Raw genomic sequence first — 24,159 nt, 5'->3', positions numbered from 1 at the left:
TGACTGACTTTAATGGGATCCACTTGGTTTCTGTCTATTTTGCATGTAAAATAGATTTCCAGCTGTCAAAGCAAACAGAAATTTAAAGAGCACGTCCTGAGAAACCACATGACTTCATAGAAGACTACAATATAATTAAATATTTTTTCCCAGTGTGGTCTGTCTCCATAATGTGCTGTGACAGTCGGCAGATGGCTGGGTGGTTTACAAGCGGCCATACCCTATTTTAGAAATTTAAAGGAGTACTCCAGCGGGGGGGCACTTTTGTGCCGGGATCGGAGAGGAGGGGGCCGAGGGAAAAGACATCCACTCACCTCCCCGGTTCCAGCGGCGGGTCCCGCATCGCGGTGCTCCGGTGCCTGGTTCCCGTCCGCTTCAGTGTGTCTGACGCGGGCCCGAGACGTGACGTCTCCGGTCCGCTCAGCCACTCAGTGAAGGAGGCGGGATCTGAGCGGACTTGAAACAGATCCCGCCTCCTTCACTGAGTGGCTGAGTGGACCTGAGATGTCACGTCTCGGGCCCACGTCAGACACCCGGAAGCGGCCAGGAAACGAGCACCGGAGCGCTGGGATGCGGGACCCACCACTGGAACCGGGGAGGTGAGTGGACGTCTTTTCCCTCGGCCACCTCCTCCCCGATCCCAGCACAAAAGTGCCCCCCGCTGGAGTACCCCTTTAACTTCCTACAAAATCAGCTCCCCCCTCACAGTAGGAATCTCCCAGTAAAAAAGGCAGATGCCAGATTGTGACTTCCCTCTGATAATGTGAAAACAAATCATGTATCCCTGTACCACTGAGGGGAATCATCTTATTTCACATCTGAAAGTGAAAAAAAAAAACAAAACGTATCATCCAAGGGATAAAGGATAAAAGTGTCTGATTGGGAAGGTTTTCACCTCTGAGCCTCCCATGAGTGCGAGAATAAGGACCCAACTCTTCCTGCTGAATGGAGTGGTTGTGAATCAGCATGTGCTTCATTCATTCTCTAGGAAACTGCCGGCTGAGTACAGTGTTTAGCTATCCGTGCAGCTCAATAGAAAATTGATAAAATGGCTGTACGTGCATGACGACTCACCGTTTCAGGGGGGAGAGGAGGGACCCCATTCTCTGGAACCATTAAGAATCCAACCCTAAGGGCATGTGCACACTACGGATCACCTGCCGTAGATTTCACTCGCCCCCGCTCGCATTTCCGTCCGTGCCAAAGACTCCATGGTCATAGAGTGGAGTCTATGGCAGGAGCGGAGATGCGAGCAGGAGCGCGCGGGTATGAGCAGCAGAATCCACGGCAAGTTATCCATGTGATTTCCTTAGTGCGCACATACCCTTATTCTTCTCTCTGGTGTATAGGAGATAAATTGGATTAAGCGTGATTCCAGCAATAAAAGCTTAACTCAATTTCTGGAAGCCCCCCCCCCCCCCCCAAAAAAAGGAAAGAGTCTTAGGGTACAAACCCACTTGACGTATTTGCTGCGTGAATCAGTCTTAAAAATAAGCAGGCAAAACGCAGGTTGGCTTTATACAATTGTTCTGCGTTAAAATACGCAATTGCGTATTTTTGAAGCGTGAAGCTACATGCGTTTTTCGCACAGGCTGTTAACAACTGATGCTTTGCTAACAACAAGCTTCACGCTTCAATAATATGCAATTGCGTATTTTAACGCAGAACTATTGTATAGAGCCAACCTGCGTTTTGCCTGCTCATTTTGTGTTTACATTATGGGTAAGGCGCAATAAGAGCATGTCTTAACCCCTTAACGACATCGGGCGTAAACTTACGCCCTCGCGCCCTGGTACTTGGCGCATCAGGGCGTAAATTTACGCCCGATGTTTCCCCGATCGCTGCGTGTTCACACACAGCGGTCGGGGAAGATGGCCTGCTATAAATCATAGCAGGCCATCTTAGCTTCACGGCACGGGGGGTGGTTAACACCCCCCGTGCTTACGATCGCCGCTATAGGCTGATCAATTCAGATCAGCCAATAGCGGCGATCGGAACCTTTCCGGGTCATCGGCGACCCGATGACCCGGAAAAAAATGGCGGTCGGTGCTGTCCGAGGACGGCACCGACCGCCATTACTGTAAAAAGTAATGGTGATCGCCGTGCCACCGGCCCGATCGCCGTGAACGGCCGGCCGGCCGTTCACGGCGATCGGGCCGGTGGCACGGCGATCAGAGTCCCACAATATAGTAAATACCTGCCCTGGACCCCTCAGCTAGGTAGCCGAGGGGTCCAGAGCAGGTATTTGTACATTACTCACCTGTCCCGGGCTCCTGATCGGCGTCTTCCGGGTTCGCGGCATCCTCGTCTTCGTTCGGGTCTTCGGCTTCCTCTGTGACGTCACGTTCGGCTTCTCTCGGCTATTTTCGGCTCCAGCGTCGGCTCTTTCCGTATTTTGCGCTCTGCTGCCCTCTAGCGGCTGATATGTGTAATACACTTATTAGCAGCTACAGGGATGTTCAGAATGTAGAAAATTTTTTATTTTTTTTTTCAAATTTTTTTTTTCTATTTTCCGCACCCTATCGCCGCTGAGTGTTGATCAGCATCGCACGAAAGTGCGCTGCTAATCAGCAACTCCTCCTTTTTGGCGTAGGGTGTTTTTTTTCTATATTCTACTGCCACGGTCTGCTGATAAGTGCCGCACATAAGTGCGGCATTTATCAGCAACTCCTTTGTTGGCGTAGGTTTTTTTTTTATACTTACTGTAAAAAAACACGTAAAAAACACTACATTACACCACACTACATTGAATAAAGTTTGACACTACACCACTACATACCCCATATACCAATCCCCGTTTACAAATGGCCCCCAGGGTGTTTTCGGCGTCAGAGGGATACGTTATTATTACCTCCGACACCGAAACAGCCAGTGAGGATGAATGGGGGGGATCCTTCTTTCATCCATTCATCCTCATCATCCAGTGACATGTCTGGGAGTAGCGTAGCGTACGCTACTCCCCAGACACGTCTTTTCCGCCAGTACCGTCCCAATAAGAGATGACGGTATGGTGTGAAATTCTACACACTCTGTGACAGTACCTCAGGGTACACTTACAGATTTCGGGTACGTGCACACTGCGGAATGGCGAAGGATAACCCTTTGTGCATTCCGCAGCTGGCACCCGCCGGCGGACTGATGCGGGCGCGTGTCTCCACCCGTGTCATAGACTCCATGTTATGCATGGGTGGATTCCGTCGTCCATTCAAAGAATGAATACGTTGGACAGAGAGCGGAATCCGCCCATGCATAGAATGGAGTCTATGACACGGATGGAGACGTGCGCCTGCATCAGTCCGCCGGTGGGTGCCAACTGCGGAATGCACGAAGGGTTATCTGTCGCGATTCCGCAGTGTGCATGTACCCTTAGAGTGTATGTAGGAAGGGACACCCGAATGCAGCCCCAGATGCCCCCTCCCCCCCATCCTCGGAGTTAGTGGGGAGATCGTTTGGGAACTGATCTTCCCACTGCTGGATAAAGGTCACCACCTGTACGGGGATAACATTTATACCAGCACCCCCTCTTCAGGTCCCTCGCTGCCTGAGCTACTGTAGCTTGCGGCACGATCCGAACATATCAGAAGCCGTAATAGCGCCCTAATATTTAGCAGCCATGGAGCGGACCCAGCACTTCTGGATATGAAGGACCCCGTATCGCACCAGGACAACATTTTCCAGGTGACGTCCCCCACACTGGAGAAAGGGAGACCCCAGAAGAAGTGCAGAGTGTGGCGTAACAGGGGGATCAGGAAGGACGCCATTTTCCAGTGTGACACCTGTCCTGATCACCCCGGCCTCTGCATACTGGATCGCTCCAAGGCATACCACACGTCATTGGGGTTCTACATTATCTAAATTCTGTCCCTTATTCCTATTTCAGGGGTCACGTTGATCCAGGGATTATTCTGATCGCCATTATGGAGTCGGGAAGTAATTTTTCCCCTGTGATGAGGCTACTGTCGTCTGCCTCACGAGGGGTTTTTGCCTTCCTCTGGATCAACACAGGTTGAATTTGATGGACACCTGTCATTTCCAACCTTATAAACTAATAATTGCCCTAATACCCCCAAATAAATTAGAATGGTCCCTTTTCCCCAGCTAAATAGGTATGGCCACCATTCCCATTAGAGGATGCCATGATGCAATTACAAAGCCTCTGTGCGGCCAGGACAGTAGAAACCCCCACAAGTGACCCCATTCTGGAAACTACACCCCATAAGGAATCTAAGAAGGGGGGCAGCGGGGATATGGCCCCCTGGTGACGGCCACATTTGGGACGTGAAAATGAAAAAAATTTTATTTTTTATTTTCTCGGCACATGTTCTACGTAAGTGCCCGTCACCAGTGGGGTCCATATGCTCACTGCACCCCTTGTTAGATTCCTTATGGGGTGTAGTTTCCAGAATGGGGTCACTTGTCGGGGGTTTCTACTGTCCTGGCAGCACAGGAGCTTTGTAATTGCGACATGGCCTCCATCCTCCATTCCAGCCTCTAAATGGCGCTCTGTCCCTTTGGTGACTTGCCCTGTGCCCATATGGCACATTATTCCCACATGTGGGGTATTTTCGTACTCAGGGGACACTACCCTACACGTTTTGTGTTCATTTTCTTTTTTAACCCCTTGTGGAAATGGAAAAAAAATCAAGGCTAGACCAGCATTTAGTGTAATTTTTGTAAAATTTTTACTCTAAATCATTAATCTTGTCATGTTTTTTCATTTTCACAAGGGGTTAAAAGATAAAAAAAAACATTAAATGTGTAGAGCAATTTCCCCCTGAGTACGGAAATACCCCACATGTGGACATAAAGCGCCATGCGGGTGCAGGGAAAGCCTCCGAAGGGAAGAAGCGCCATTTGGTTTTGAAGGCTGGATTTGGATGGAATGGATTTCGAGGGGCCATGTTGCATTCAAAAGGCCCCTGTGTTGCCAAGACAGTTGAAACCCCCCACAAGTGACCCCATTATGGAAACTGCACCCCTCAAGGAATGTAACAAGGGGTGTAGTGAGCATATGGACCCCACTGGTGACGGACACAAATGTGGAACAATGTGGCGTGAAAATGAAATATTACATTTTTTACACTATAATGTTGGTTTAGCCTTGAATATATCATTTTCACAAGGGGTTAAAAGAGGAGAAAAAAAACAAAATGTGTAGCGCAATTTCCCCCGAGTCCGTAAATACCCCACATGTGGACATAAAGCGCCATGTGGGCGCAGGGCAAGCCTCCCAAGGGAAGGAGCGCCATTTCGTTTTTGAAGGCTGGATTTGGATGGAATGGATTTTGAGGGGCCATGTTGCATTCAAAAGGCCTCTGTGTTGCCAAGACAGTTGAAACCCCCCACAAGTGACCCCATTATGGAAACTGCACCCCTCAAGGAATGTAACAAGGGGTGTAGTGAGCATATGGACCCCACTGGTGACGGGCACAAATGTGGAACAATGTGGCGTGAAAATGAAATATTACATTTTTCACACTATAATGTTGGTTTAGCCTTGAATTTATCATTTTCACAAGGGGTTAAAAGAGAAAAAAAACACACAATATGTGTAGAGCAATTTCCCCCGAGTCCGTAAATACCCCACATGTGGACATAAAGCGCCATGTGGGCGCAGGGCAAGCCTCCGAAGGGAAGGAGCGCCATTTGGATTTTGGAGGTTGGATTTGGCTAGAATGGATGATGAACGCCATGTCGCATTTACAGAGCCCTCGTGCTGCCAAAACACTGGAAACCCCCCACAAGTGACCCCATTCTGGAAACTGCACCCCTCAAGGAATCTAACAAGGGGTGCAGTGAGGATATGGACCCCTTGATGACGGGCACATTTGTGCCATGAAAGTGAAAAAATGAAATTTTTCCCTTTCACGTCACATTGTTCCACATTTGTGCCCGTCACCAGTGGGGTCCATATGCTCACTGCACCCCTTGTTAGATTCCTTGAGGGGTGTAGTTTCCAGAATGGAATCACTTGTGGGGGGTTTCCAGTGTCTTGGCAGCACGAGGGCTCTGTAAATGCGACATGGCCCTTGAAATCCTTTTCAGTGAAATTCAGCTTCCAAAAGCCAATTGGCGCTCCTTCCCTTTGGAGGCTCATCCTGCGCCCCCTCGGCACTTTATCGCCACATGTGGGGTATTTCTGTACTCGGGAGAAACTGCGCTACACATTTTTTGTCTTTTTTTGCCTCTTATCCCTTTAAGAAAATGAAAAATTGAAGGCTAGAACAACGTTTTAGTGTAAAAAATAAATTTTTCTTTTTTCACGCCATATTGTTCGGAAAATCTGTGAAGCACCTGTGGGGTCCAGATGCTCACCGCACCCCTTGTTACATTCCTTGAGGGGTGTAGTTTTCTAAATGGTGTCCCTTTAGGGGTGTTTTTTAGGTTTTGACACCCCAGAGCCTCTGCCAACCTGAAGTGGTACAGTCAAAAATGACCAAATATAACGGAGGCATTGAAATTCACTAGGCGCTCCCTTATATCTGAGGCTTGTGGTTGCGTCAAATAGCGCAATAGGGCCACATATGGGGTATTTCTATAAACTGCAGAAACGGGGCAATAATTATTGGGGTGCATTTCTCTGGTAATAGGTTTATAATTATGAAAAATATTGGATTACAATAAAATCTCTGCACAGAAAATTAAAATTTTCAAATTCCTTACACACTTAGCTTTTATTTCTGTGACTCCCCTAAAGGGTTAAAACACTTTCTGGATGTGCTTTTGCAGAGTTTGGGGGGTGCAGTTTCTAAAATGGGGTGCTTTGTGGGGCTTTCTAACATACAGGCCCCTCAAATACACTTTAAATCTGAACACGTCCCTAAAAATATCTGATTTTGAAATTTTACTGAAAATTTGGAAATTTGCTGCTAATGTTTTAAGCTTCCTATCGTCTAAAAAAAAATGAAAGATAGTTTAATAAATGCCGCCAACATAAAGTAGACATGTTGCTAATGCTATTTAATATATAATTTATGTGGTATAACCACTTTCTGTATACGCAAAGAAGTTTCAAAGTTGGAAAAATGCATTTTTTCACATTTTTTCACATTATTTGGGTTTTTTTTCATAAAGATTTGTTATGAGTATCGACTCCAATTTACCAGAAATGTAAAGTACAATATGTCACGAGAAAACAATCTCAGAATCAGCCGGATAGGTAAAAGCATCCCGAAGTTATTAATGACTAAAGTGACACTGGTCATATTCATAAAATTTGTCTCTGTCATTAAGGCCATTTCAGGCTCTGTCCTTAAGGGGTTAAATGATCCGATACATCATTTTATATGAGGATAAGTAGGTAGTATTAGTATTTATAGAGCAGTGACACAGGTCTTTAGACTTCTTTATTTTATGGCTTTTCCTACAGTGGTATATATATCCTCAAATTTATGATATGCGTGACTATAAAATGCTCTATGCAGAAGTTGTCAATATTTACATCTTTGATATACAAGCTAAATTTGTATGTCCATAACGCGAGTTACACGATACATTGCTGGAGTATTGTTTCCTAGTGATTTTATGTATTTTTTATATGAAGTTTAATAAAAGTATTTGCTGATGGTATAGAATTTCTTTTCTATGTATAAATGGTGTAAATAGATCGCCTTTGACATATGATAAATTGGACCATATATATTGAAGTAGCATTTGCCTATACTCATTATTGACGATTATAATTATCCACTTGAACTGTTGTATATAGTTGTTCACACACTGTACTGAATAAAGAATGTTGTTCAAATACGACTGCGGAAATAACTAACATGTCAATTATTCCCGTCTGCTAGAGTGAGAACAACGGCTGTTGTGCACACTATGTATGGCGGTTCTGACGGCCGTACATTGTATTGAACTCTATGGTTAATTGGGCTGCAGGCACACCCAAATGTGCCCACAATACAAATAAAATAAAATGATGTTCCTGCAGCTGACGTGGCAGTATCGGCCCCAGGAATATGTCAAACAGCAGCTGTTGTTAATACATAGTGTGAACATAGCCTCAATTTGAATCTTGATATTCACTGCGTTTTCCAATCTGTTTCAATGTCTCGGTACAGTTTATTTTAGCGTTAGGCTGGGTAAAAGTTAAAAAAAAAGAAATCACAGTCAATGGAAAACAGAAAACAGCATCTGTTTTTATACCCCTTTTTTCCCTTTAAAACGTACAGGTTAGACAGGAACAGTTGATGTTGGGAAGTCTGAGGGTAAGATGAGGGACAAGAGGTTACTAATCTTGTTGCTCTGCCTATACAAGTGCTGCAGCTCCCCGCTTTGAAATTGCCAATGAGGTAAGCCATGTGGATCCCAGGTGCTTACTCCCCACAATTCCTACCATATGAAGTGTCTCTGTGCTTTACCAGCAGAATCCTCTCCCACAGTTTTACTATTTCTGGTTACACTATAAGATGTATATGGCATGTCACCAGTTTCTCCCCTGCAGTCATTATCTGTAATGTTCAGTTAACAGGTGGAGACTAGCAGCTATGATGTATCTAAGGCTATGTTTACATCACATTTATAGCCCCACGTCGGGCTACACGTCGAAAATGAATAAAAAAGGATGCTGACATGCAGACAACGGCCCCACTGACTTGAATGGGCAGGATGGAGTCATTTTGTGACTATGTTCTGTTCATTTGCTGGACGTATACTTCTTATGTGCAGGATTCAAAAGCGTGAAAGACCATGCTTTTTGAGTCCTGCACAAAAGAAGTATCCGTCGGGCAGATGGACAGAACGTAGTCACAAAACATGATGCTCATTAGCATCACCATGCTGCTCATTAGCATCCTTTTTTTCATTGATTCCCAACGCGTAGCCTGACATGAGGCTGAAAACATGATGTGAACATAGCTTAACACTGTACAAACAGAACAGGAAATCTTCTCCTCTTAATCTCTATAATACACCTTCATAAGCATCAGTAGCACAAGGGACATTATAGAGCAGTATTGAGCAATATAAACTATGAATCCATCACTGGGTTAGAATTTGCAGCTGCTTCTCTGTGTGTCAGTGTATAGACAGGAAACTTCTATGGGCATCATATAAGATGATATCCAAGTGTCTCATAATTTAGCAGGATTTCAGAGTGAATGATGAGGTTAGGAGGGAAGGTATGGGGGAAATGGCTCAGCCACTCATCTGCTCCACATTTATGACTATGGGGGAGATTTACGAAAGGGTGTAAATATACACCTGGTGTAAAATGCCCACAGCAACCAATCACAGCTCCTCTTATATATTACCAGAGCTGAAAGCTGAGCTGTGATTGGTTGCTGTGGGCAGTTTACACCAGGTGTATATTTACACCCTTTCTTAAATCTCCCCCTATGTGTACACCATTTTGATAAATTGTAGGGAAAAAAGTGCTCTAAAAGGCAAAGGGCATTTAGAACTATTTTGATAAATTCCCTCCATGCCAGAGAGAGGGTTGGATTGCAGCTACTTAAAAAAAGTGGAAATCCTATCAAAAGGATCTTCTGATATGTCATAAAAGAGATTCAGTGATTTCCAGTCAATAAGGCTCTATAAAATATGTCCATCTGCTTATATTGCATCAGATTTCCATTGAAAAAAAAAGGGCCAAACGGGGGGTCATGCATTCGATACAGCCCTTCTATTCTGAAAGTCAGTAGAGATCTGAGATCTTAGATTTCACCAACATGACCTTCTCACTGCTATGATACATGACATTAGATTAGATTGACTGGATTTTATATTTGCTATTACAGTAATTGTGTGACGTAAAATTCAGTAAAAAAAAAAAAAAGTACTGTAAAAAAAAACTGCATATTCATTCATCCTTTGTGGGAAAATCCCCTCTGAGAGAGGTAGAAGGACAACACAACCTCAAAAGCCGTTTAAAGTTAGTGCAACTAGTACAGTAAATGGTGTGATAGAGATGGTTGGCCGTCACCGCTGCCGGCTGGAAAATTTATGTATTCCCCTGACCCCACAAAAAGTACCCCTAAAACCACTAAAGTACTACTTGCACCTACTATCCGAGATTAAATAACATTAGTTACGGACCTGGGTACTGGATGGAAGGCTCCAATTTAGGGCCAATACCATACATAACATACACAGATAATGTGGATGACACATGAGGCACCAACTATTTATAATCCCATCATGTAAATGGCTTTCCAGTCTAGATAAACTCGCATTTGGAATATGGTGTCCTTCTAGATCACGTGTGAAGCTCAGGCCCTCCAGCTGTTACAAAACTACAATTTCCATCCCAGAACTAAAGCTTTGCTGCCCAGGCATAATGGGAATTGTAGTTTTGTAACAGCTGGAGGGCCTGAGTTTGACCCCCCCTATTCTAGATGAAAACTCATGTTTCTTTAAAGTGTAACTGTTATATATATATATATATTATTATTATTTTTTTTTTTTGCAGAACTCAGTAGTATAAGTGAATTTAAGAAACTCAATAATAGGTTCTATTAGGCAAAAAGCCTCTTTCTGTATTCAAAAAGCAATTTCCCAGCCTCCCCCCATCACTTGTTCATTATCAGGCAAATCCGTCTTCATTACAGAGAAACAAGTGAAGATGGGTTCAGCTGTGTCCATTATATCCTATGGAGGGGGGAGGGGCTGAGGGAGATGAGTGAACAGGAAGAAGACACATGAAGGTCAGCTGTTTGTAGACTGTCTGGGCACCTAAAACGCTGGATTCAGAGGTCAGAAAGGTCAGTGCTTATCTAGGAACTTGCTGAGAGAAGATTGCAGGGTGTTATGCTGTGCAAGACTTCTCAGTGCTCACTCCTCCCAGACCCTCCCCTATCCATAGAGCATAATGGACACAGAAATCCTGCTTCTTCTGAAGTCAGGGGGGACCTAGGAAAACAGCTTTTTCAGTACAGAAGGAAACTCTTTTGGTAAATAAAACCTATTACAGAGTTTCTTAACCCCTAGGCGACCCTGGATGTACCTGTAGTGTTCAGAGCAGGGCCGCCCAGAGGTCCCGGGTGCCGCATGTAGCCTGGGGCCGCAGCTATTAGCAGGCACGGTCTGATCGGCGTGCCCGCTAATAAAGTAATCAGATGCAGCTGTCAAAGTTGACAGCTGCATCCGATTACTTGTATGCAGCCATCCCTGGTGTCTAGTGGGGTGGATCGCTCCTCCCAGGACACATGGCGCTGATCCCGGCTCGGCACTCGATTGCTTCCGGCTGCAGTAGCCGTAGTCTGCAGTCCGGCTGCAGTAGTCATTTCAGAAAAATGACCCTGAAATGACAGTTACGCTTTAAAGGGAAGTTTCAATATTACTGTGAAGCAATCACACAAGACAGTATAACATTAAATAATTATTTACAAGATTACATTACTGATCCAGAGTTACATCCTCTTAATAGTCCAGGACTACTATGTTACTTGCTACCATACACTGTTAACAAATCCCACTGATTTCAGCTGGATCAGTCGACAACCTCATGTTTATGGCAATGCTCAACTACTCTTCCTTTTTGCATGTTGGAAATAAACAGGTCAATTGTGTCAACTAGCAGGAGATAGACAGACGTGGCAATGGCAACGCTTAGGATCATAAAGCGTACCTGTCATGGTGTACGTAGACCTCAGAACCTCAGGGTATATTCACATGTATAGGATATGCAGCAGATATGGTGCTGTGTTCAATTATATAGTTACATGGATATCATTTAATCAAAATTTATACTAAAGCCATGTTAGATATATGATGTTGGTGGATATAGGGATTGGATGATAAGGATTTTTACTGCCCAATCCCTTTGTTCTCAGAGAGATATGCTATCACCAGAGCAGTTTGGGCACAGCTCACCACTCCTCTCCCCATAGAGAACACATGAATACTTGGCTGTGAAGAATGCTGACAGATTCTAGTAGCAGCTTAGCTCTGGACTATTACACAGGTAATAACGCAGGATCAGTGTATCTATCTATCTATCTATCTATATATATATAAATATATATATATATATATATATATATATATATATATATATATATATATTTGCTCTTTTTATGTACAATACATATATATTACACATGTAAACCATAAAAACTGCCATTCAAAGATAAACAGATCCTTAAAAAGAAAAAGCCAAGTAGGGAGAAGCATTTATCAGGGAGAAGAAAGCGGTTTATTTGACAGCGGAGCATTCATAAATCTGGATGTGGTTGCGGTATGGAGGCATGCATTAGGGGTTCCACTCATCTGTATTGTTTTAAATGCAGGCAGCAGTGCAGCAACTCAATGGGATGCACAGGACATGGTAAAGCAATAGCTCAGAAGCTGCCACTCACTAGGTAAGTACTTATCCACTGGTCTCTCTATCACTGTGGAGTCTGAGCTGCTACTGCTGCTACTGCCTGGAAAAAAAGAGATGGCCCCAGAAGGAGGCATGGGTAACACACACCAGCAAAAGGTTCACAAGAATAATGGGTCAGTATCTGGCATAAGGAAATTAAGATATCTTATTTGAGAAAACAGCATAAGAAATCCATATGGCCATTTCTTATACTGTATGTAGAATATGTCCATACATGCTGGCATTGTGATTGTCACTAATGTCACCCTAAGCACAAGTAACCACAACTCAAAGTTTGGTTTGGAGAGGGAGAGACCTATCTACAAACATGCATATTCTTGGGATACACCAAATGCTATCAGTAAGGTGGAAAATCACATATGACGATAAATACAAGTGACAATGTACACACTCTCAATATATCCTTGTCCTTTACACCAGGGCTTCATAAAATGTAGCTTCCGGGCCCTAACCAGCCAATTATTGGGATGTCCATGATCACTAGCCATTCTAAATAAGTGACATGTAAATGTTGTGTGTATAGTGTGTGGTAGCAAACTTTTTAGGTCATACAGTGCCCAACAACAATGCCAGCTCCAATGCCCCATTGCAATTTATAGTGCCTCAGTCAGCCTCAGTGCTAAGCATAGTCCCCCACTACCAGCCACAATGATTGTGGCAACAGCCCTGTGCCCCTAGCTATAAGACTATTTCGAACTCCTCCCATCCTCCTGCAAAAAGAGAATGTGGGCCTGGAAGGAGTGATTGAGGATGAAGCGCCCCTGCTGAGCTTCATAATCTGGGAAATGGGACAATGTGCTGCACCTTAACAACTGTGGGGCACCTCTCGGTAAAATCCACCTTCTAGCTTGAGATACACTGTTTTAAGTAAGAACATGTGGTAGACAAACAGACCTACAGACCTGAGGGGGAGACCAGATGGATGCAGCTCTGAAAAGGTATGCATGGTCAGCACAACTTTTTTTCCCAATGCATTTAGGTGAAAGCTAGGGGAAAAAAACCTAACGCTTAATATTGCTTTGGAAATGTATTATGCAAGGGATAATAACTCCACAATAATTAGTAAAGAGGTTTTCAAGGCAAAACATACTGATGATCTATCACCAGGATAGAACATCAGTCGCTGATTGGTTGGGGTCCACACCAAAACCTCCTCTGATCAGCTGTTCACCATCCGCACTACACAATACATGGCATCGGAAGCAGTTGGCTCCATTCACGGTGATTTATGACCGCTACACAGAGAATGGAGTGGGGACTTGTTTGCTTGGAAAACCCCTTTAGGGTGCGTTCACACCTACATGATCTGCAGCAGATCTGCAGCAGATTTGATGCTGTGTTCAGTTATTTAAATGAAATCTGCTGCAGAAAATCAGCTGCAGATCCTGTAGGTGTGAACGCACCATTAAGATATATTTCTCCCAACCACGATGATGTTTTGTAAACTTATCCTGTATGTAGATGTACAGTAAATTCTAGAGAGTATTGCTAACCCCTCTAAAAGTATTCACACAGTGGTTTGTGACCAGAATATTGGCCGCAGGTTGCATTCTATAGCACTAATGTGGTAGGTATTTCCTTCCATTTTGAATCAGTTCAACCAGTTCTTGAATCTGATAAACGCCAGAGGATTTCATAAGAAACCCCCTGAATCATATAGCACATACAGTGAGAGCCTCTGAAGAAGATAACAGAAAGCACATGCTGGTCTCTAAAAGACGACACGTTCAAAGATTACTGCTGAGAATTATTTAACCAGAAGCAGATATACACTGCAGATAGAGAAAACTGCTATGTATACTACTGCTGCCCAGTGTGTGTGTGTGTGTGGGTGTGTGTGTGTGTGTGTGTGTTGTGTGTGTGTGTGTGTGTGTGTGTGTAGGGGGGCTACTCAATCTACTTTATGCTTGAATAAAAAGCCCTAATGTTGGGCTAAAACATTAATGTTTTTGAGACATCGTAGGTAAATAAACCACTAATCTGAAAGTGTTGAGGCCTTTTTTCTACATATATCACAAATATTATCATATTTTTAATTTTTCAGCAACAAAATATCTTGCTACAAAGTGCCTGCGTCTTATAATCTGGAGACAGGGCGGACAGACACTGTCAAACCGTCCTGACTGCTTCCTTCATGGTCAAATACAGTGCAGTTAAAACGCTGTGCCTGACTGCTGGGTGAATAGTCTTCCCCTCCTATTGTCGGCACAGATCAGTGAGACCAGTGTCCTGCAGGGGAGGAATCTGGTAGTGATGTGCATCACATCCACATTCCTACATGTGACGCCCCAAAGGAATTTACCTAGATCGGGAGCTGAAGAACCTGCAGCACCCTAATGCTGTGTTTACACGAACGATTATTGTTTACATTTTCACAATAATGATTGCATTTATGCTATAATCGTTCTGTGTAAACACAGCGAATGATCAAGCGACGAGTAAAAAAAAAACACGTTCATTTTGATCTTTCAACATGTTCTCAAATCCTTGTTGGACGTTCGCAAAAAATTGGTAGATCACTTTATGTAAACAGTCTTTCAAAGATTCACCCTATGTGTAAGATGGGCTTAAGCAATCTTAAAAACAATCGCAATAACAATTTTTCCAACGATCTATTCGTCTAAACGCTGATCGTTATAAAAACCAAATCCTTGCTTCAAAATCATTAAATGATCGAGACATGTGATTAGTAACATGACTCCGTAGAGATACTGTACCGTAAGGAAGGATAATCTGTATTAAATTTCTGTCTGTTGCATATCTGGTTATGTATGTGATGTAGGCAGAGGTGTGCCTATATATTGGTGTAGTAGCAATGTCTGTGGGTATGTTAATGTATCACAGCTGTGCGTGTTTGTATGATGCATCACAGCTGAGTGTGTGGGAGGCAGCACAGCAGAGTTTGTATTGTGCATGTAGAGCTGTGTATGTGTGGGTATAAAGGTTCTATCATAGAGAGTGTTAAAGAAGACCTGTCATTTCAATAAACTTTGACCTAGGGGCTGGGCGATATGGTCAAAAAAAATAAAATCTCGATTTTTTAAATTTTTGGGACAATTCTCGATTTAAAGAAGAAGAAGTCTGTGAAAATTTTTATTAAAGTATTGTATTGCCCCGCCAAGAAGTTATACAGATAACCAATATACACTTATTACAGCAAATGCTTATAAAGTGCTTTTTTCCCTGCACTTACTACTGCATCAAGGCTTCACTTCCTGGATAAAATGGTAATGTCACGACCCGACTCCCAGAGCTGTGCGGGCTGTGGCTGCTAGAGAGGATATGGCGGGGGACACTGAGGGACACAGGGGCACTGGAGGGACACTAAGCATCCCTCTGTCATCATCCTCTCCAGCAGTCACAGCCCGCACAGCTCTGGGAGTCGGGTTGTGACATCACCATTTTCCAGGAAGTTGAAGCCTTGATGCAGTAGTAGTGCAGGGAAAAAAAAAACTATGTGAATTTCCTATAATAAGTGTTTATTGGTCATTTGTATAACTTTTGAGGAGCAATACAATACAGTGGCATCAGATACTATTTTAATGATGTTTGAGACAACAACTGTATTGCTTCCCAGTGTAACAGTGTATTAGACAAGCCCCCTCAGTGCCCCATATAAGTAGGATTGCCAAATATGTTCCCCATATAGTATAGGAGTGTTGTAGTAATACAGGGATAGATGAGGGGTGTAGTAGTAGTAGTACAGGTATATATCAGGGGTGTAGTAGTTCAGACATAGATGAGGGGTGTAGTAGTACAGATATTGATGAAGGGTGTAGTAGTAGTAGTACAGGTACAGATGAGGGGTGTAGTAGTAGTAGAGGTATAGATGAGGGGTGTAGTAGTAGTAGAGGTATAGATGAGGGGTGTAGTAGTACAGGTATAGATTAGGGGCAGGCTGAGGGTGACTGGGGCAGGGGGCACATACCCGGTATACTCCTCCTCCTCTCACCCGGCCACACATCGAGATACCTAGTCTCTGGAAGAGGCCACAGGGACAGCCGAACAGGGTGACAGCGTCGCTGCGGTTACTAGAGCTGTACATTGGGATCGGGGGGAGGCGGGCAGTGAAGGCTGCCCTGCCCCTTATAATGTTGATCAATTATATTTAACATTTTACAATGTTGATCAATTATATTTAACAAAAATACTTTATTAACAAACTAAAGCTTTTTTCGGACTATGGATTCCCTGCAGAGCTCAGCATGAACACAGCTTGTCATCTGGTGGATCACCTATCTGATGCAGCATCTCCTGCAGTTATCAGTGTGGGGCTGTAGCTCATTGCTGATGCCTTTAAAGCTAACTATGGCTATGAGAAACCTGTCACCAAATGGAAAACACGTAGGAGCTGTTCTGAGATACTAAAGGGTATTCCACAGAGATAAAATTACATGTAAATAATCCAATGCCCAAAGTTGCTTTTCTGTGTAATTTTTTTTTATAATGGTCACATGACAGAAATGCTGCAGAGTACAGGATCAGGGACTCCTGTTTATCCCCAGCCTCCCCACTCTTGTACAGTGGCGGCAATGCACTGGGGGGAGTAAATCACTACAGTATATTAAAATCGTACAAGCATATTACAACTGGGAAACAACTGTGGACATGGGATTTATTTACCAGAATAACCGCTTTCATTTTCTGCTGATCATACAGTAGATTCATAATTGAGCTATATCAGATTTGTACCAAGAAACCCGCTAAATGATTAAACATTCTGGTGCTGAGCCACCAGAAAAATGTGACGTTTTACATTTAAATCTCCATATTATCCAGTCTGGGGTCTCACCTAACCCAATGAGACTGCAGGGATTATGAGCTTATGTAGCAAGCTATGAAAATAGTTAGAGAGCGAATAAAGCTGTATTGCCGGACACCATCCCAAACAGTTTGGTTGTTCTTCTCAATCCATGCCTGGTCCAGGGCTTCCCTTCTTTGCTGGTGCAAGTATTTGGGTGAAAACTTGTTTTATTCAGGCAGCATGGCAAGCAAGGGTGTCAAGGGGTGGAACCTAGAGCATCTGTGCCCTAGGCCTGCAAAAGATAAGATACAGCCCAGGGGCGTGCCAACAAAGAAGAAAAAGCAGGGAGAGAGGACCTGCGGCAGGACTAGGGCGCGGATGCCTCTTTGACACCTGCCTAGCCACTGGAATAAAACTGTTTTTTTCACCTAAATACCAGCACTAGGAGAGAAGGGAAGCCTGGACCAGGCACGGATTGAAGAAGAACTACCGAACGGTGCCAAGCGATACAGAAATCTGCATGGTTTCTTCCGGATTTTGTTGAGGATTTTACCCACTGCATTGTAGTTAGAACACGTTTGCGGATTGGTGAATCTTGGGTATTCACTTTACACACTAAAGTGAATTCATTTGTAAAAATCTCCTTCATTTTCATTGTAATGTACTCTGTAGTAGAATTTTTGGGAGAACAGAGGATGGGTGGACATGGGCTAACTACAATCTTAACTCCCTCCCACCGCTGCACAGTAAATTAACGTTCTGCAGCCTATGCCTGGTGTTGCAGCGACGATAATTTAGTGCACAGGATGACACAGGCGTAGGAGCTATGCCTGTGTCATCCGCGGGCGGGTCCCGGCTATCAGTGATAGTGCTCTGGTGCTGAGAGTTAACCCTATAGATACTGCGGTCAGCATGTTCGCAGTATCTATAGGGCTCCGAAGGAGGACAATTCTCTCTCTACAGAGGGAGAACTGTCTCTCCGGTGTGCATTGGGGCTCTGCGAACTGATTGCAGAGCCCCGATGGTAAGCCATAGAAACTGGAAACCTCAGGCTTCCGGTTTCTAGCTACGGAGGCAGTCGGGGGTCAGGAGGCAAGGCAGGACGCGCAACGGGCATGCGGTCGTACGCTCTGCCGCCTCCCTTCTCTCCCCTGTCGCTGTCACAAGATTATGAAGAGGCGGCAGGGGACATAGGAGAGGGGGCAGAGTGAGAGACATTAGCCTATGGGATCATTATGATCCCATAAGCTGATGTCAAATCACGACTAGGAGATAAGCGAAGCGGTTCAGCCGGTATGGGATCCGGTTCGGATTTTTCCAAAGTGCGAGTTCGGTCGGATTCGGATTTTTTTGAAGTTCGAATTCCGAATTTTTATATTTTTTCCCTACCTTTCTAAAATGGCAGCCGCCATTTTAGAAAGCAGGAAGTGTTCCGGGCGGGAAAAGCATTTTCCCATGATGCCCGGAACACATCCAATCAGCGGGGATCTGCACTAGCTCACCCCCTGTGTGACGTCGGTATTGCTTTAAAGAGGAGCGGTCACGTGACCGCAATGAGGCAGTCTGCAGAGAGAGAGGGGAGGAGACTGTGTGACAAAACGCTGCTGCTGTACGCTGCTGTACTGACTACTGAGAAGATATTGTACAAAAGCAAAGACCAAAAGATTATTAGGAAAGAGGAGAGGAGAAACACATTGAGAGAGAAAAATAGAGAGGGCGAAAGATAGATAGATTAGGCATAGGAGAGCAAAGGGTGCACAGAACAAAAACGTGCTATACAGATATATAAGTACTATACCCTTGTGAGAAGTGTATATGACATAGGTGTTATCCTGAGGCACAAATATACCTTGTGCATTTGTGGAGAATAAAACTCTAAAAAAAAGAGCTCTACAGATATTCAAAGTACAATAGTTGGATCCTTGTGAGAGTGTATATGACATACGTGTTATCCTAAGACAAAAATATACCTTGTGCATGTGTGTAGAATAAAACAAAAAAAAGAACTGCTATACAGATATACAAGTACTAAAGTGGCACGCTTGCTAGACTGTATTACAAAAAATACTGTTCTCATCTACCAAGTGTAGAAATCATAATTAGAATATAAAGTCATGGCATAGCGGCAGCAGGAAACCTCACAAAGCATTTCAGGCAGAGGGCAGGGCAGAGAGTCTGGCTCAAGGGGCAGAAGAGGAAGTAGCGCAGGACGAGGGTCCAGTGACAGGCCTGAGCTTCCTTTGTCACACCAGGGTCGTTTCCACACATCTAATTCCACAGTCCTTGGAGTGGCTGGCTCACACTTCGACATTCACAAGGATGAGTAGTGAGACAGCCAGGTATCTGTGGGTACCTCGGACACAACCCTGACTTGGCACGGGCACGCAGCAATTCCCCCACGTCCTCCATCTGACATCATCACAACATCCCGCTAACTTCTGACCCGCCAGCTCAAGGGAACTGTTGGAGTCTATGAGCAGTGGAACTGCTCTTGATGACGATGAGCATGTGGGGGAAGAGACAGGGGACAATCAAGTGTAGGGCATAGCTGTGTCGGAGGCAATATCAGAGCAGGCCCATGTTAGGCCTGGCAGGAGAGCAGTAGGCAGTAGACCGAGAGAGGACTGGGCAGGAGCCTGATGAGGATGATAGCATCATTCTGGGAACTGGATGATGCTACATCAGACGTTACATGGGATCTACGTCAGGAATTGGCTTATTCGATGGATTTGTCAACCAGGAATCCGTCCGCCAGCAGGCCCACCACAACTAAAAAGCAGGACAGGTAGCAGTAGTCAACTAACAAGTCGGAAGCGTAGCCGGGACAGAGCAGATGACCACTGGGGAAGCCTCCTCCACTGCAGGTCCTAGTATCGCATTACCTGCCCATCCTCGCAGCCTGTCCGGTACTAGACTCTACACCTCGCCTGTATGTCAGTTTTTTAAAAAGTGCCAGGAGATACCTACTGTATGTGTTCATCTGTCGCCTGTGCGACAGGCGCATTAAAAGAGGCAAGAGTTGCCATCCTGGCACCAGCGCCATGGCTGCCCATATGAAGCGCCACCCACCTTTCCGCCTGGGAGAAACGGGGTGATAGTGGGTCACAGCAGGCCCAGGGCCAGACCCGCGGTCAACAGCAGCAGGAAGCAGCAGTAGTCAGGGGGGACTTTCCCTCTGTGGAAGGGAGTGTGTCTTCACTCCCTTCTTCAGCTGGTGGCCAGTGGTTGCTAGCAGTAGGCAGCTTGTCATCATGAGTCTCTACACCGGAGGCAGACATATGCACCCAGTAATCCCGCAGCAGTCAAGCTGAACGCCCACCTGCCAAGTTGCTGTTGCTCCAGGCTCTGCCGATTAAAGTGGTGGACTTGGAACCTTTCCGCGAACTGATGTTGAGTCGACACTACTTTTCCAACACAGCTGTGCCGGCCATGTATAGGTATGTTCGCGGAAAAGGTTGTTCACTAGAATCGCTGAGCCATTCAGTGAGCAGACATGTACATTTAATCACAGACATCTGGAGCTGTAATTACGGGCAAGGGCAGTATATGTCCATTACTGCTCAGTGGGTAAATGTAATATGGCTGGCGGACCCCCAGCAACTTGGCCAGGGAAGGACGATGACACCACCCCGTTGTCACAGCAGAGTTCCTGTGTCGCGGTCCCCCTCACCTCCTCCAGTAGGTCCAAAGCCTCCTCAACCGCCAGTGGTCCTCCCTTGTACCACTTGGGCGTATCACGGAGGTGTCACGCTGTGCTGCATCTAGCCTGCCTGGGGGAAAGGAGACACACAGGGAAAGAGTTGCACCGCCTGCTCGAGACGGAAATCCTCTCATGGCTGACTCCACGCCATCTTAAAGTTGGGACGGTGGTGAGTGACAATGGGAGCACCATTGGGAGGTATGAGGCACATCCCGTGTACGGCACATGTTTTAAACCTAATAGTTTAATACACACTTTCTAAAGTCTTCATCCCATTTACAGACTGTGCTGTCAATGGCTCGAAAGCTGTGTAACCATTTCAGCCATTCAAATCACTCTCACCTCATCCTCCTCAACCTGCAGCAGAGGATGGTCTTCCCAACCATCGTCTCATTTGCGATGTAGCCACACGGTGGAACTCCACCCTCCACATGTGGACCGGCTCTATTAGCAGAGGAAGGCTTTGACTGATTTCCTCTTGATGCAGGCGGACACGGCGACCCCCCTGTGTAACCTGGAGCTCGGGCAGTGGCAGCTCATGCGTGACACCTGCCGCTTGCTACAACCCTTTGAGGAGGCCACCTTTCTGTTCAGTGGGCAAGACACAGGACTGAGCGCCATCATACCCATGCTTCATGTACTGGAGCTGATGCTGATGTGACTCAGTGGAACAGGTTTTGCCACCGTCACAGCCTGGGTCGCTGGAGGAAGGCTTGGCGGAGGAGGAGGGAGAGGAAGTTGAGGCAGGTGGATGAGAAGGAGATGAGCCTTCCTGCCAGACCAGAGGGGAACCAGAGGAGGATATGTAGGGCTATGAGGAGGATGGAGGCAGTACCCATTGGCAGTATGCTGTGGAGACGGAGGCGGGATCTCCTACCACTCCCTGGTGGAAATGGCTAAGCGCTGTTGATATGCTTTTGGGCTGACCCACGCTTGCAAAGGATTTGTCAACGGGACGACTTCTGGCTGGCCACACTACTGGACCCAGGGTATTGCAACAAGCCGTGTGAATTCATTCACCCTTCCCAACAGGAGGAAAAAATGAATTATTATAGAGAGGAGCTGGGTGCACAGTTAGTGACAGCCTTTGGAACACAGCGCTCTGATTCACGCCATTCCCACCAGGGCCACACCAGCAGCGCTGCCTCCTCCACATCCTCCTCTAGCAGCTTCGGTGGCATGAGCAGCGGCACCAGTCTGAGCCTGATGTCCATGATAAACGCTTTCATACAGCCACAGGCCGGGGTAACAGGAGCACCCTCACAGCAGCAGGACATGGCGGCACACCTCAAACAGCAAGTCCAGGTGTTTTTGGACTCTGCGTTGCCACCTAACGTGCCGGAACTCCTGGACTACTGGGTGGGAAAATTAGATGTCTGGCCACAACTCGCTGAATTTGTTTTGGACATACTCTCCGGGGCGGCCAGCAGTGTGTCATCTGAGCGAGTTTCAGCGCAGCAGGTCATATTGTCAGTCCCAGGAGAACCAGATTGTCCTGTGATAGTGTGGAGCATCTGACTTTCATCAAAATGAACGTCACATGGATAGATAAGGACTTTGTGACACCTGCTCCTGATACCACAGAGTAGGATTTGGTCCTGTTGTCACCAAGATGTAGGACCTTTTCTGCTTCTATTATGGCCTATATGTGAACTAGACCTTACTGGTCATTCCACCATTCCTACTGCTACTGCTGCTGCCCTGCTACCTCTCGCCTGTCCATGGACCTCATTATTCTGCTTCCGCTGCTCATGTCACCCCATTACTGCTGCTCCTGTACTGGCCTCCATGTTGACTACTGCTGCTCCTGTACTGGCCTCCATGTTGACTACTGCTGCTCCTGTACTGGCCTCAAATGACTATTGCTAGACCACCACTGGCCTCCAATGACTACTGCTGCTACTGTACTGGCCTCAAATGACTTTTGCTGGACCTCCACTGGCTTCCACTACTGCTGCTCCTTTACTGCATTTGTGACCTTTTTTCTACATAGACCCTGTAATGGTAAATATTAAAGTATAAAAAAAAAAATTTTGCTTTGAGATATCGAAAAGATAATGATGTTACTGACATGTAGAGCCCTAAATTCAACCAAATACACTACCCCCGTATCATACAGATGCTTTAAACTATGAAATCCGAAGAAATCCGAAATTCAGTCGAACCGACCTTTTCAAAAAAATCCGGAAGTCCGGTCGGAACAAAATTTTGAAAAGTTCGCTCATCTCTAATCACGACCTGGGCATTGATCAATGGTCGTGAAAGGGTTAACTGACTGAACGCAGCTGCCAATGATGGCAGACCCAAAGTATTACATAACAATCACTGAAATCAATGTGCCAATTGGTATTAATAGCTACCAATGCTTGAATATTACAGCCACAGAGTCTGATCACATGACAACAGTCCCCCGGATTCTGCACAATTCTGTCAACTTGCATGACAGTTTTCCATACAATGAAGAGTAGCAATATACACTATACCAGTAGGTTTCTTCAGCAAGTAAAGGAAATCTGTCTGGAGTTTACTTATGTATATAATAGCTCTATATATGCTGTCAGGTAACATAATGAATGACCCAGAGTGTTTCTCAAGTGTGACAGTGAATTACTCATGGATTTTATTCCAGGAATCTTACCTCTTCGTTTTTTCTTCTTTTCTCCATCTTCCCCAATCTCCCCATCCTCATCATCATCTTCATCTGAGCCGCTTTCATCAGAGCCAGAGATTTCCTCACCTAAATAAGCATAATAAATCATAGTGAATTGAATACACAGTAAAGAAACATAGAAGACTGTCATCAGAAAGAGACCAGCTAGTCCATCTAGTCTGCTACATAAAGTGACACTGTCACCCCCTATTTGCATTTTGACTGCTCTCCACAGGTGTAATGGGTAAATGTTACAGCTTTTATTACTTATTTTATATTATACCTCATGGTGCTTGTTCTGGTAAAAAGTCGTTTTTATCACCTGTGGATTGGTATATGTGGGCGGGGCCTTGCGGCCTTTGTGCCACATCGCTCCGTCCCTAGTGCCACTTAGCCCCGCAGGTGATAAAAACTACTTTTTACCAGAACAAGCACCATCAGGTATAATATAAAATAAGTAATAAAAGCTGTAACATTTACCCATTACACCTGTGGAGAGCAGTCAAAATGCAAATAGGGGGTGACAGCGTCACTTTAAGTACTGTATTTCTTTTGCCATGATCTTACCATAGATATGTTTATCCTAGGCAGGTTTAAATTCAGTTACTTTAGACTTACCTACCACATCTGCAGGAAGTTTGTTACAACCATCTACTTTTTCAGTAAAGTAATAATTTATCATTTTGCTTCTGATCTTTCCTAAACCTTATTTAGCTGTTAACATATTTAAAGGATTTGAT

General features: G+C 45.0%; 1 long non-coding RNA gene across 1 annotated transcript in view; it reads right to left on the bottom strand.

The window, feature by feature from the left end:
• Nucleotides 1-23,502, bottom strand: part of LOC138775016 (uncharacterized) — a 36,593-nt gene extending 13,091 nt beyond the window's left edge. Inside the window, exon 1 of the long non-coding RNA XR_011360462.1 lies at nucleotides 23,408-23,502. This is a non-coding gene — a long non-coding RNA (uncharacterized lncRNA). The remainder of the gene's footprint in view (nucleotides 1-23,407) is intronic.
• Nucleotides 23,503-24,159: the final 657 nt, after the last annotated feature.

This window comes from Dendropsophus ebraccatus, unplaced genomic scaffold (assembly GCF_027789765.1).
Source record: "Dendropsophus ebraccatus isolate aDenEbr1 unplaced genomic scaffold, aDenEbr1.pat pat_scaffold_1249_ctg1, whole genome shotgun sequence".
Classification (NCBI taxonomy): domain Eukaryota; kingdom Metazoa; phylum Chordata; class Amphibia; order Anura; family Hylidae; genus Dendropsophus; species Dendropsophus ebraccatus.
This window is presented reverse-complemented; position numbering and strand designations above follow the sequence as displayed.